The following is a 13,556-nucleotide window of genomic DNA, read 5'->3' as shown; positions in this document are numbered from 1 at the left end:
GTACTTCATCTTCACAACATCTAATAATTGAGGTATAAACTGTATAAGGCCTTCAGAGTCTCAATATTTTTTTTAAAGAGAGAGAGAGAGAGAGAGAGAGAGAGAGAGAGAGAGAGAGAATTTTTTAAATATTTATTTTTTAGTTTTTTTCGATGAACATAACATCTTTATTTGTATGTGGTGCTGAGGATCAAACCTGGGCCGCACACGTGCCAGGCGAGCATGCTTCTGCTTGAGCCCCATCCCCAGCCCTCAATATTTTTTTATGATTTTTGCAAATGTGACTCTGTGAAAGTACCTTTTCAAGGCATTAATCTCTAGGATATATAAAGAACTCAAAATACTTAACACCAAAGAAACAAATAACCCAATCAATAATTGGGCTAAGGAACTGAACAGACACTTCATAGAAGAATACAATTGCTCAACAAGTATATTGATCAACACGAATATATGAAAAAGTGTTCAACATCTCTAGCAACTAGAGAAATGCAAATCAAAACTACTCTAGAATTTCATCTCACTCCTCTCAGAATGGCAATCATCAAGAATTCAGGCAATAATAAATGTTGGTGACAATTTGGGGGAAAAGGTACACTCATACACTGCTGGTGGGACTGCAAATTGATGCAACCACTATGGAAAGCAGTATGAAGATTCCTCAGAAAACTGGGAATGAAACCACCATTTGACCCAGCTATCTCACTCCTTGGCTTATACTCAATGGACTTAAAATCATCATACTATAGTGACACAGCCACATCAATGTTTATAGAAGCTCAATTCACAATAGCTGGAGTATGGAACTAACCTAGGTATTGTTCAATAGATGAATGGATAAAGAAATGTACCGAGGCAATGCTCCAATGTGAATAAATCCCTAAATAATTAAATAAAGAAAAACAGACAAAAAATAAAAAAATAAAATGCGGTATATATACTAAGTGGAATGTGGCATACTCAGTGGATAAATGTGGTATATATAGTCAACTTTAAATAAGAGTGAAATTATGGCATTTGCCAATAAATGGACAGAGTTGGAGAATATCATGCTAAGCGAAATAAGCCAATCCCACAAAGCCAAAAGCCGGATGTTTCTCTAATATGCTAATGCTAATTCACAGTAAGGCAGGAGGGCACTAGTGAAGAATACCATTACCTTAGATAGGTAGAGGAAATGATGGTAGGGGAGGGAAGAGAAAGGGATGTGGAGATAGTAAAGACAGAAGAATGAAACAGACATTATTACTGTGTGTGTGTGTACACACACACACACACACACACACACACACATATATATATGACTGCTGACCAATATGATTCTGCAACATGTACACTCAGAAAAATGAGAAATTAGATCCCATCTATGTATATCAAAGTGCATAAATGCATTCTACTGACATGTGTAACTAATTAAAACAGAAAAAAAATAGAAAAACAAAAAAAGAAAGTACATTATCTGAATGTCAACTGTGTTAAGCTCTGTAACATGTATGTAAAAACACTGAAACATTCTCAATAAAAGAAGAAATGTCTTTTTTGTACATTTATATTTGTGAAAGACAAAAATTTCTCAACGTTTTGACTTTTTTTTTATAATTGCGTATTTGATGGTGATTTATTGTGCATGCTGATTCATCTTGTCAAAAGATTTAGGTTGTCCAATACAGTATTTCAGATTACTTCAGGTATAAAGCTGGGGATGCACAGTTACTAATCATAGTGATAGGTGTTTATACATTTTTCTTGTTGGCCTATTTAGGAATATGGTTTATATGTTCATAGTTATTATACCTGTGCAACGGTCATTAGTATAGTTGCACATGTATCCATGTAACAATATATATGTTATTGCCTATTTTATGGTATAAAGTAGCTTCTGACCTGTTCTGTCATGTTTCTAAAACAAATCCCTTTTAAAAATGCAAATAACTGTATTTAATGAATTAAAAAAAGATTTCCCCCAAATTTTAGTTTTGATCTTTAGGAGATTTAAATGTTTGGAATTATGGCTTTCGAGTTTATGTTTTTTGTGGGTCAACCCTTCTTAGATAAAGAATCAAGAAAAGCTACCTGGGGCTTGGGAAAGAAAACTCTGACTTCACCCTTACACTACCTGAGTTCTACCTCACATCATAATAGCAGCAATAGCTTCAAGGAGAACCAGGCCAGCAATCATTACCACAAAGGGAATAGAGATCTGGGGAGCCCTCTCTGGGAAAGGAAGAGAGGATGAGTGACCCTGGCTTTCAATTTTCAGCCCTGACGCTGCTGAGGGTCTCCAGAATGGCTCCTGCTTTCCTGACCACAGGCCTTGTGCCCTTATCCCCTCCTTCCACCATTTCAGGGTGAGTGGTTCAGGAAACCCTTCCTGATGCACAAGGCACATGTGTAACTCTGCTTCTCTCCCGACTACCACAGCTGCCCATTTCTGGAAGTTTCTATCCCCTGCAGGCCTGGTCTCCACAAGCTCCATTTCCTGGGTCTGGTGCTTCCTATCCCATGCCAAGTCAGGGTGATCTCTGATCCCAGAGCTCAGCACTTCAGGGTGACCTCATGGTCAGAGATCAGGTGATGGGTGACATATGTCAATGGGGAATCTGCTGAGAAGATTCAGTTAATTGGGACATTTTGCATTACTTCCCATCAGCCACTGAAAAAAAGTGCCGCAGTCTCTGGCTGGGCACAAATCATGAGCCACTCACAGCTTTGTAGATTCAAACAGCAATTCTTTATTCCCAATCTCACACCGGCCTTCTACAAACACGTTCTGGGGGAATCCACGTTCTCTGCCCAAATCCACCACTCCACTGGGCTTCTATCTCCCAAATATACTGTCTGTCCCTAAGAACTCAAGAGGAACTCAGGCAGCAGGATACGCCCTATTCTAAACGGGGAACACCCTAATCTCCTATTATGCTAAACCGGGAACACCCTAAACACGGATCCGCCCTGGTCCTTGAGCACGGTCACCTTTCAGGAGTCCTTCCACTAGACAGTATGGGAGTACACTGGCAAGGAAATTGTCATACCTACTTGGCTGATGGCTCCCAGCAAAAAAGGACAGGACAATAGGTGTGGGGTGGGAGCACAAAACCCATATACTAACCAATACTCATGGATCTTGGGAAATATTCCTATTTTTGTTATGTTCTAGATTCAGGGCGAGACAGTCCAGAGGAAGAGGCTCCAAGCCTCTGAGAAAGATTCTGACCTGAATGGAGGCTGACAGCTAAGGAAATGAATTCCAAAGTCATTGGGTTGGGATAAAGAACAAATCCAGAAAGTCGCTGAGGGATGCCCAAGATTGCTGCCAGAGTCAAAGGAAACTGATCACTTATTTTAAGGATCATCTTCCCTCCAGCCCTAGGACCCTTTAGTTGTAATTAAGAGAAGGATAGTTCTTAGAGTCACTCTCTGGTACAGCTTCTGGAAACTAAGTTGCACTCATACTCTTTTGGATCAGAGGGAGGATGGCATTCTCATGTAGATTCCATTATTCTCCCTCCTTATTGGCTCATGGGGGAAAGTACAGGAGATCTGGAAGTTGCGTTGTAGCCAATAATACCTGCACACTGCAACATCCCCTTCCTGTTCTCCAGGTGCTTGAGGAATGTCTTTATGCACTCCCCTTCCAGGTAGACCCTGTTTGCCTCCGCCACACCCTCAGCCTCCCACTTGCGCTGGGTGATCTGAGCTGCAGTGTCAGCGGAGGTCCAAGAGCCCAGGTCTTCTTCAGGGCAATGTAATCCACGCCATTGTAGGCATAAGCCAGAACCCAGGGAGGCAGTGCTAGTCTGGTCCCACCTCGAAGCAGTACATCCTTTGGATGGTGTGAAACCCTGGTCCCGTCCCATGAATAGTTTTCCCCACCAACTCCCACTCTCACTTCAGCTAACTGGTGATCCTTTCAGATCTTTTTGTGAAACCCTGGGAAATTCCCAAGGGTATTCCTCAATGCGAGGCTTCTTTACACACCATCCCTGTCCTGCAACCCTGAGAGCCAGGTCCAGGACCTGATATTTTTGTCTAGCCTAAGCTCTCTCCTCTTTTCATGAGTGCTCTTTGGGCACAGAATCTTTCAGAGTCCTGCCTCAGGTGCTAAGTCAGCAGTTCTCAAACATTTTGATTTCAGAATCTCTGTATGCTCTTAGGAGTTAAATAGGCTCCCCAAGGTAATTTTGTTTATGTGTATTACAGTTATCAATATTTATCACATCATAAATTAAACTGTTTTAAAATAATCTACCTAGCCAATTAAATATAATTTATTTGTTGTTAAGAGAAAAATATTATTTCAGAGAAATAACTATTTTCCAAAATAAAACAATAAAGTGAGAAGGCTGCAACTTCTTTACACTTCACATTTTTGTAAGTGAAAGAACCACTGGACAAGGCTGGATGTCGGAAAAATACCCATTTATTGAGGAACAGCTTTGCACACTTATACAGCCCGGGTGGTTCAACAGAGCAGGGTATCGGCACAGGGAGCTTTCTGATTGGTGGGTAAGAATCATGAGGGTCAGCCAGGCTCACCATTTGGTGGCTCCTCCTGTCCTGTCTCCCTGTCTCAGGCATGGGGAAGTTAGTACAGAAGAGAAGGTGGTCTCTGCCTTCTTTGGAGCTGGGGCAACTTCCAACAGTAAGTCCTTTTTCTTGTCTGTTTTATTAAAAGACCTATGGATTTTTGTATCTATTTCTGCATTTAACCTCTAATTTTGATTGAAATATATAAAAAAAAAATAGCTTCACACTGCTATGTAAGAGGAACTGCTTTTAAAAATGTTTTTGGATAATTGTGGGTATTCATCTTTGATACTACACTAAAATGACAGGTAAGCTTCTTAAAGGTTATTTGAAACTGTCACCGAACTTTTGATATTCTGTTGAATTAAAATCCATAGATATGTCTTGCACATCTGTCAGCCAAATATAAAAGTCTAAATAATCATAGTTTCTCTGTCATTCATTCTTTAAAGTAAAACTGATATTTCACGAAATAAACTGATACCATTTACAAAATTTTTCATTGCCATAAACATACCAGCTTGGAATGTAGAAGGTTTTCTGTGTATTTTCCATTTAATTATATAAGATATTTTTTTAAAATGTGAACCCTAGACTAGAGGTTTAATATAGTTAGTATTTTTAATCCTTCAGCCTAGACATGTTTACATGAAAGTCACCTTTTTCTTTTTCTGTAATTAAGAGGTGGTCAAAAAAATACAATACCCACTACTAAAGTTTGGTACTGTAACCTCCATTCTTGCTGAATTTTACTTCAGTGAAAATAATAAAAAATAGTTTTGACCTTGTGGATCCTGTGAAAGGATCTTAGCAACTATAAGGGTTCCATATACCACACTTTGAGAACTACTGCTCCATGTAGTGCTCAACTGCCCCCATCCTTTATCTTTGTGAAAAGTACCCTTTTATAGTGTCTATCTCCCCCTTCACTCTTTTTTTCTTGTTTTTTCTTCCCCCATTAGCCCACACTTTCTTCCTCCCCCCTTTTAGAACTTAAGGTTATATTAAGTTTACTAAATTTAACTGCTAGATTAATTTTTTAATGTTTATTTTTACTTGTAGTTGAACACAATACCTTTATTTTATTCATATATTTTTTATGTGGTGCTGAGGACTGAACCCAGGGTCTCGCACGTGCAAAGTGAGAGCACTACCAGTGAGCCATAACCCCGGCCCTAGATTAATTTTTATATAATCAATATATTTTTTACTTAATATATAATTTTTATACTTAGTTTACTAAATTTAACTGCTGAATTAATTTTAAGCTGTTTCAGGACTTTATTATAAGGTTATACTTAAATTTGAGGAACTGCAAAGAATAATTGAAACAAGTTTTTATTCTTACAAGGTTGTAAAGTACAGAAGTGAATACAGTTAAGGTGGCTCTGGTATCTCTTAAAGTGTAGCTGGTATTGGGAGCAGCAGAGGTCAGACATTGAATTAAAATATCATTATCTAGATATTCATCCAATGCAGAGCTCTTAACAAATAGAAGCTTACATATTAGTTATTCACTTAAAAGAAGAAGTTAGAACTATAATGAGAGATGGGTAGACTTACAAACAAGAAATTTTTGCAAAACATCTCAACAATTTAAATATGGTTCCATTTTTGATGCAGAAATTTCTTTTAGGAATTTATCCTAAGAAGATAATCACACATATATTATATTCAAGGATGTTTTTTATGAATTGTGACTAAACAAGCAGAAGAATAGGAACAATGTACAGTGCCACAATCAGAATGGGGTGCTATGAATACCAAACACTTAGTATGTCTCCGGCAATGATGCAATGTATTGTACTGAGAGAATAAAATGTAATCCTCAAGCAAACCCATCAAGAACAGATTAGATTGTTTATTCCTTTGTGCAGACAGGGAAAGGAAGACTAAAAGAAGTTAAGGAGGGGGTGAAGTTGTGATGGAACCAGGGATTTTCTCCCAGGGTCCTATTGACTAATATTCTACTGATTTTCTGTTCCTCAGATGCTTGGGGTGACTCTGACCCCCAGGCAAATGACTTGTTTCCATAACCCAGAATGTTGCTAGCATCAGAGCTCAGGAGAATACGGGGCAGTGTAACTTCACTTCCCAAACCAAACTTATAGTTCATCATGCAGCATATGTTTTAAGATTTATGGTGAATTATATGATCACTCAAGATACAATGAAGAAAAAAAGTAAGATCCTGGTAAATGCAAAATATTGAGGGAGCTGCACATTTAGAAGAAATTGCACATACAAGTATAAAATTAGTACTGAGCTAAGGGCTTTGAGGACAAATTCAGGGGATCATGAAAGCAGAGAATCAGGAGACCTAAGATATCCACTACCAATTTCTCAGTAATATCTAAAATGTGTAAGAAAGACATGGCATTTATGAAACAGGAACAAAACTATAAAAAAATTATACATAGAAAACAAAAAAAATACAGCTCTTGGAAATTAAAGATACCTGTGTAAATAAACGATTCAATATATGAATTAGAAAATTAAAGTCATACTACCACAAAGTTGTACAAATGAAAAAAAAAAATAATGGCAAGCGAGATAGAAGAACACTAAGCTATCAGTTGAGGATTTCCAATAACTTCATACAAGTTCTGAAAGAACTGAGAGTAAAAAGTGATTCCATAATCACAACAAAATTTCTTAGTTAACCTCCAAAAATTTATACTTTACATGGTACTTCAACCAAGTCTTGCTATATGTGAAAACAGTCACACAAAGATATGTCACAGTTTCAGAAAGTGGCTGGAAAAGAAGACAACTTGAAATCTTCAAAAGGCAAGAAAAAATGTATTTTGAATCTAGAAAACAAGGATAATATTAAAATGAAAACTTTGACAGTGAATGGGTTTTATTGGGTATTGATGAACTGACATAGTTCTCAGAAATACATCACTTTCTCTGCACAAATAATCATAATAATACAAATAATTACTTTTGTTTAAGGCTTTGTATTACTTCAATAGACTCCATATGTAAGGTTGCTTCTTCTAAGAGTCTATGATAGGCGCCTGCAAGGTAGGCAGACCTGTGACTCACCAGCAGATCAGGCCCAGCAACCCGCTGAACGGCAGAGCCATCCCCGGCACCTGCAAGGTAGGTGCATCTGCCACCCACCGGCAGGTCAGGCCCAGCAACCCTTGTAGGGGCACAGCTGCTCCACGCGTGTGCAAGGTAGGCGGAACCGTGACCACCAACATCACAGGCCCAGCGGCCCGCCAGACACATTGCCCTGGTTGGGGGAGGGGCAGAGCCGCCCGGCGCCTGCAAGGTAGGCGGACCTGCGACTCACCGGCAGGTCAGGCCCAGCAACCTGCGGAGTGGCAGAGCCACCCCCCGCACCTGCAAGGTAGGCGCACCTGCCACCCACCGGCAGGTCAGGCCCAGCAACCCATAGAGGGGAACAGCTGCTCCACACGCCTGCAAGGTAGGCGGAACCGCGACCACCGACAGAACAGGCCCAGCGGCCCGCCAGACACATCGCCCTGGTTGGGGGAGGGGCAGAGCCACCAGGCGCCTGCAAGGTAGGCGGACCTGCGACCCACTGGCAGGTCAGGCCCAGCAACCTGCGGAGCGGCAGAGCCACCCACGCGCCTGCAAGGTAGGGGCACCTGCCACCCACCAGCAGGTCAGGCCCAGCAACCCGTGGAGGGCCACAGCTGCTCCACGCGCCTGCAAAGTAGGCGAAACCGTGACCACCAACAAAACAGGCCCAGTGGCCCGCCAGACACATCGCCCTGGTTGGGGGAGGGGCAGAGCCACCACCAGCACCTGCTAGGTAGACAGACCTGCAACCGACAGACAGAACAGGCCTAGCGGCCAGCGGAGGGGAAGAGCCGCTGCTCACGCCTGCAAGGTAGGCGGACCTGCGACCCATCAGAAGAATAGGCCCAGTGGCCTGCAGGGGGTCTGAGCCGCCACCCGCGCCTGCACCTGCAAGGTAGGCGGACTTGCGACCACCGAAAGAACAGGCCCACCGAAAGTACAGGCTCAGCGGCCTGCCAGCGTGGTAGGCACATTGCCCCAATTGGAGGAGGGGCAGAACCACCGCCAAAGCCTGCGAGGGAGACTTTGCAAATATACAAGAGCAATATAAATATATAGGGGGAAAAATCAATAACACAACAGTTTCACCAAGCAGAAAGAAACGCGATCAGTATGAAAAGACAAGGAAAGAAAGAACCACAAGCAATGCAGGTCAACTCAACTTTAGAAGAGGTAATATCTGCAGCAGATGGAATGTCAGATAAAGAATTCAGGATATACATGCTTCAGATGATCTGGAGTCTCAAGGAAGACATTAGACAGCAAAATCAGACAATGAAAGACCACTTCGACCACTTCGACCAAGATTAACTTTTATTCATTTTATTTATGAAGTAAAATTTAAGTTGAGTTTAATTTTTTCTTTTTTCTATTGATATCCAATTGCCTTGGCACCATTTATTCAAAAGACAAATGTTGAATTATTTGGTAGTTTTTCAAAACTTGAGTGTATTTGTGTGGAACTACTTATGGGTTTCTCCATTCATCATCCCTTTGTCAATACCATACAAGCTTGATAACTGTAGCTAAATAATAATCTTTGACAATGAGTAAAAATATTTCTTTCAATTTATTCTTTTTCAAAATTATTTTACTTCTTTTCTCTTTTCACATGAATTTTAGCATAATCTTATCTAGCTTTACAAAAATATTTCTAGAGTTTTGATAGAAATTACATTGAACCTGGACCTCAATGTGGAAAGAATTGACATCTTCAATCCATATTGAATCTTTCAATACATGAACACAGCATTTTATTTTTTTACATAAATCTTTGATTTCTTTCATTGGTGCTTTGATGTTTTCAGTGCAACTTGTGTACCTGTGTCATTAGATTTACACCAATATTTCAATTTTTTGAGTGATTTTAAATTAAGTTGTATTTTAAAAGTAAATTTATTCATGTTCATAGTATATAAAATGTGATTGAGTTTTGTGTATTTGTCTCAGATCCTGTTATGTTTCTGAACACAGTTATTAGTTATAAGAATTTCAATGTAAATTCCTTGGGGTTTTCTATATAGAGAAAGATATAATATGAAAATAAGTGCCTTTTTATGTCTTTATTTTCAGTATATATATTTTCTTGCCTTGCTACCTTGCCTAAAACTTTGAGATCTGAATTAAAAATGACTGGTGAGAGAACATATTCTTTCGGAATTCCTGATGTTAGAAGAAGGCATTTAGTTGGAGGATTTTTAATAGATGTTTTTTTCCAAGTTCACATAATTTTCTTCTATTTCTAGTTTGCTGAGAGGTTATTTTTTTAATTTTTGTATCATGAGTAGGTATTGGAGTTTGTCAAAAGATTTTCTGCCTCAACTGATATAATTTTAACTCTCTTCTCATATAATAATTTTCAATGTCTGACTTTCAAATGTTGAAACAGACCTGTATACTGAAATAAATTCTAGTTGGCCTGTGTGTGTGTACGTGAGTGTGTGTTTCTTTTTACACTATTGAGACAGGGTTTTGTTTTGCTGCACAGGTTGATCTGAAAACTCCTGGGCCCAACTAATTCTTCTGCTTCAATCTCTTAAATGCTGTGATTAGAGGTATGTGTCAATGTGCCCAGCTATAAATTCATTATATACATTGCTTGTTTACTAATATTTCACTGATCATTTTTTCTATTATATTCATTAGAGCTATTGTTTCAAAAAGACTCTCTGATTGACCCAGTGTTTATGCCATTCCTTGTCTTATTCTTGCCAGTTCCTCTCCACCCCCAACAGAAGTTTCCATTAATTGTGGGGCTCTTTCCTTCTAGGTTAAAAAATTGGAAACATTTTCAAAGTTTTCCTACTATTAGAACCTCTCACTATTTTGAGGCTTTCTCTACCACACCCATGACCTCATTGCCATGCTGCAATTTTATGGCTAATGATGCAAATTCTGCTGTTTTTTTCCCCCTCTACTTAGACAATATTTGAATTTTGTGGGCTTTCATGTCTCTTAGTTTCACTGAAGGTTTAGGTTGTCAGGCAGGATGTGTCTATCTCCTGTGAAATTTTTGCACCTTAGAAGTAGAGAAATTCCTACTAAATTACGTCTATATTACTGCTAGAACCTGCAATCACAAATTGAATAGCTATTTCCTTTCTATGTTTAAAACTTATCTAAACTCTAATTATAATGCTATACATGAGATTATGGTCAGGTCCTGTATATATGCATATATATATATATATATATATATATATATATATATATATATATATATATAAAAGTTCCCTTTATACATACGTGATCTATTCATAATATGATGCTTTTATTATTCTAAAGTCATTTTATGGATGTACTAAGTATGTTGATCTTCCTTAATTTTGTTGTATGTAAACCAGCTTTACAATTTTTTTCCAGTGCTGGGGATGAAACCCAGAATCTCTAGCATGCTAGGCAAGTGCTCTACCACTGAGCTACATCGCATCCCTTTGCTATTCTTAAACATTACTGATACTGTAGTTCACCCCTAAATTAATCCAAATAGTAAACTTGCTTAACTTTAGCCGCACAGTTTAAAATTAACCATTAGAAAAAAATAGCTAAATATTTTTTTTTTTATTTGCTCCCCAGACTAATGGAGAATGTCTCTACGGTGGATGAGTTTCTTTTACTCAGCCTTACCAGTGTTCAGGAGCTGCTAGCCAGTCTTCTTTATGATGTTCTTAATTATTTACCTGATCAACTTGGTTGGAAATGGAGCAATATTAATGATTGTAATTTTGGAACCCAAACTTCACTCCCCTATGTATTTCTTTTTGGGAAACCTTTCTTGTCTGGATATTTGTTATTCTTCGGTGACACTGCCCAAGGTGCTTATGAACCTGCTGTGCACTCGCAGGGCCATATCTTTCCTAGGCTGTATCACTCAACTACACTTCTTCCACATTCTGGGAAGTACTGAGGCCATCTTGCTGGGACTGATGGCCTTTGACCATTTTGTGGCTATCTGCAACCCACTTTGCTACACTGTCATCATGAACCCACAGCTGTGTGTCCTATTGGCAGCTGTGGCCTGGCTCAGTAGCTTCTATGCTCTGATGCATTCTATCATGACTGCACGCCTGGACTTTTGCCATTCTCTGAAACTCAACTACTTCTTCTGTGATGTGAAACCCCTCCTGGAACTGGCCTGCAGTAACACAGAACTCAACCAGTGGCTTCTTTCTTTTGTCACAGGGAGCATATCCATGGGAGCTTTCTTTCTCACACTCCTCTCCTACTTCTACATAGTGGCTTCCTTGTGTTGAAGAACAGGTCCTTCAGGATACTCCATAAGGCTCTGTCCACTTGTGCCTCCCATTTTATGGTGGTGTGTCTCTTTTATGGACCTGTGGGTTTTACATATATTCGTCCTGCTTCAGCTACATCCATGAGTGAGGACCGAACAGTGGCTGTCATATACAGTGCAGTCACCCCAGTGCTGAATCCGCTGATATACACCCTTAAGAATAAAGAAGTGATGTTGGCTCTGAAGAAAATATTTTGGAGGAAGCTTTTTAAAGATTGCCATTAGCACCTAGGGGACTAATGAGACTTATATCTGTTTTACATTAAGACTTACATGACTTTACTGTAATAAATGATTATTTATTCGATTTCTTTTTTTCTCTCAGGAATTTTGAGCATGTATTATATCATGCAGTGTAGTAAGTTCAACAAACATAGGAATGAACGAACCAAATTCCAACAATTCATAAAAGTTAACTTTCAATGTGCTCAGAGAATATAATAAACAAACCCATAAGTACCCCATATCAGGGAAATTAAGACCTATGGAGAACTAAAATAAAGTAGGATGAAAAGGGAAGGATGAGAGTAGGTACCTGATGTATAATGAAGAACTTGTCTGATCTTTGTCTCTGGTTCCTAGTATAGAGCTTCTAAAAACCTAGGAATTTCCCAAGTGGCAGAAGTGTCTTGGTTATTCATGAACCACCTGGATCATACTTGTTTATCCTCCTGTCATGATTTGTGGTAGGCCCCAGAATAGCTTAGGATGGGGGCTGACCCTGCTTGAGTGATTATCCATATAATTGGAGAGATGGGGCTTTGAATCATTGTGATAGTATCCTGACCTTCATGAGATAAGGAGGGAGGATAGAGATTGACTTTAGGTTCATGGTCAATAATTCAGTCAACTATGACTATGTAAGACAGCCTAAGTAGAAACTTTACACTAAAATACAGGCACTCTTCTTGGATGGCAGTATAGTCCATAGTTTTTAACAACAGTGTGCCAGAAGAGTAATGTACCTTAAGAAGGCAGAGGTGTGTGTGTTTGGGACCCTCACAGAGCTTGCTTGGTGTGTTTCCCCTTTGTGTATTCTTTCCTCTGATAAAACTATAATCATAAGTATATCACTTTCTTCAGTCCTATAAGTCACTTGAGGGTGTGATAGAGACTTCCAAATTTGTAGCCACATGTCCATGAGTGAGGATGATCATTTCTGATCCTGAAACCTACAGTTTATACCTGGAATGAGGACAGTCTTTTGGAGGACTGTGCTCATAACATGGGAAATTTGGTCTAATTTCAAGTAGTTGTTATCAGAATTCATTACAGTCTTTCACTCTTTTTACGCAGACACATGCACCTGTGCACACATACGTGTAGTCCCCTGTATCCTTAAACTATCTTAATTCTTCTACACTTTTCAACCATATGTGATTCTGATAATATGATGATGTTGGCCCACTGGCATGAGATGGTTGTTGATGGAGAGAAACATTGTATCCCCTTAGAGATGTGATTAGCAGAATATCTGTCAGACAAAAATGGATGAAATTATTGTAGCAGGCAGCAAATTTGGAATGACAATCAGGGAATTTTGACCTACATGGTTTATGCTAATGACAAACTGATCATGGGAAAAATTCTATGCAAACCAGTATGAATATTGACTGCTTGCTGTATATCAGGAGTGGGTGAGCTGAAAGTTGATATTAACTGATTCAATTGAAAAAGA

At 39.2% G+C, this 13,556-nt stretch overlaps 2 pseudogenes; one reads left to right on the top strand and one right to left on the bottom strand.

Moving 5' to 3' along the window:
• Window positions 1-2,128: 2,128 nt before the first annotated feature.
• LOC143402095 (popy Class I histocompatibility antigen, A-1 alpha chain-like) lies at window positions 2,129-11,014 on the bottom strand (annotated as a pseudogene).
• A 150-nt stretch (window positions 11,015-11,164) lies between these two features.
• On the top strand, window positions 11,165-12,103 carry LOC143402094 (olfactory receptor 12D3-like; annotated as a pseudogene).
• Window positions 12,104-13,556: the final 1,453 nt, after the last annotated feature.

Source organism: Callospermophilus lateralis, chromosome 6, assembly GCF_048772815.1.
Source record: "Callospermophilus lateralis isolate mCalLat2 chromosome 6, mCalLat2.hap1, whole genome shotgun sequence".
Classification (NCBI taxonomy): domain Eukaryota; kingdom Metazoa; phylum Chordata; class Mammalia; order Rodentia; family Sciuridae; genus Callospermophilus; species Callospermophilus lateralis.
This window is presented reverse-complemented; position numbering and strand designations above follow the sequence as displayed.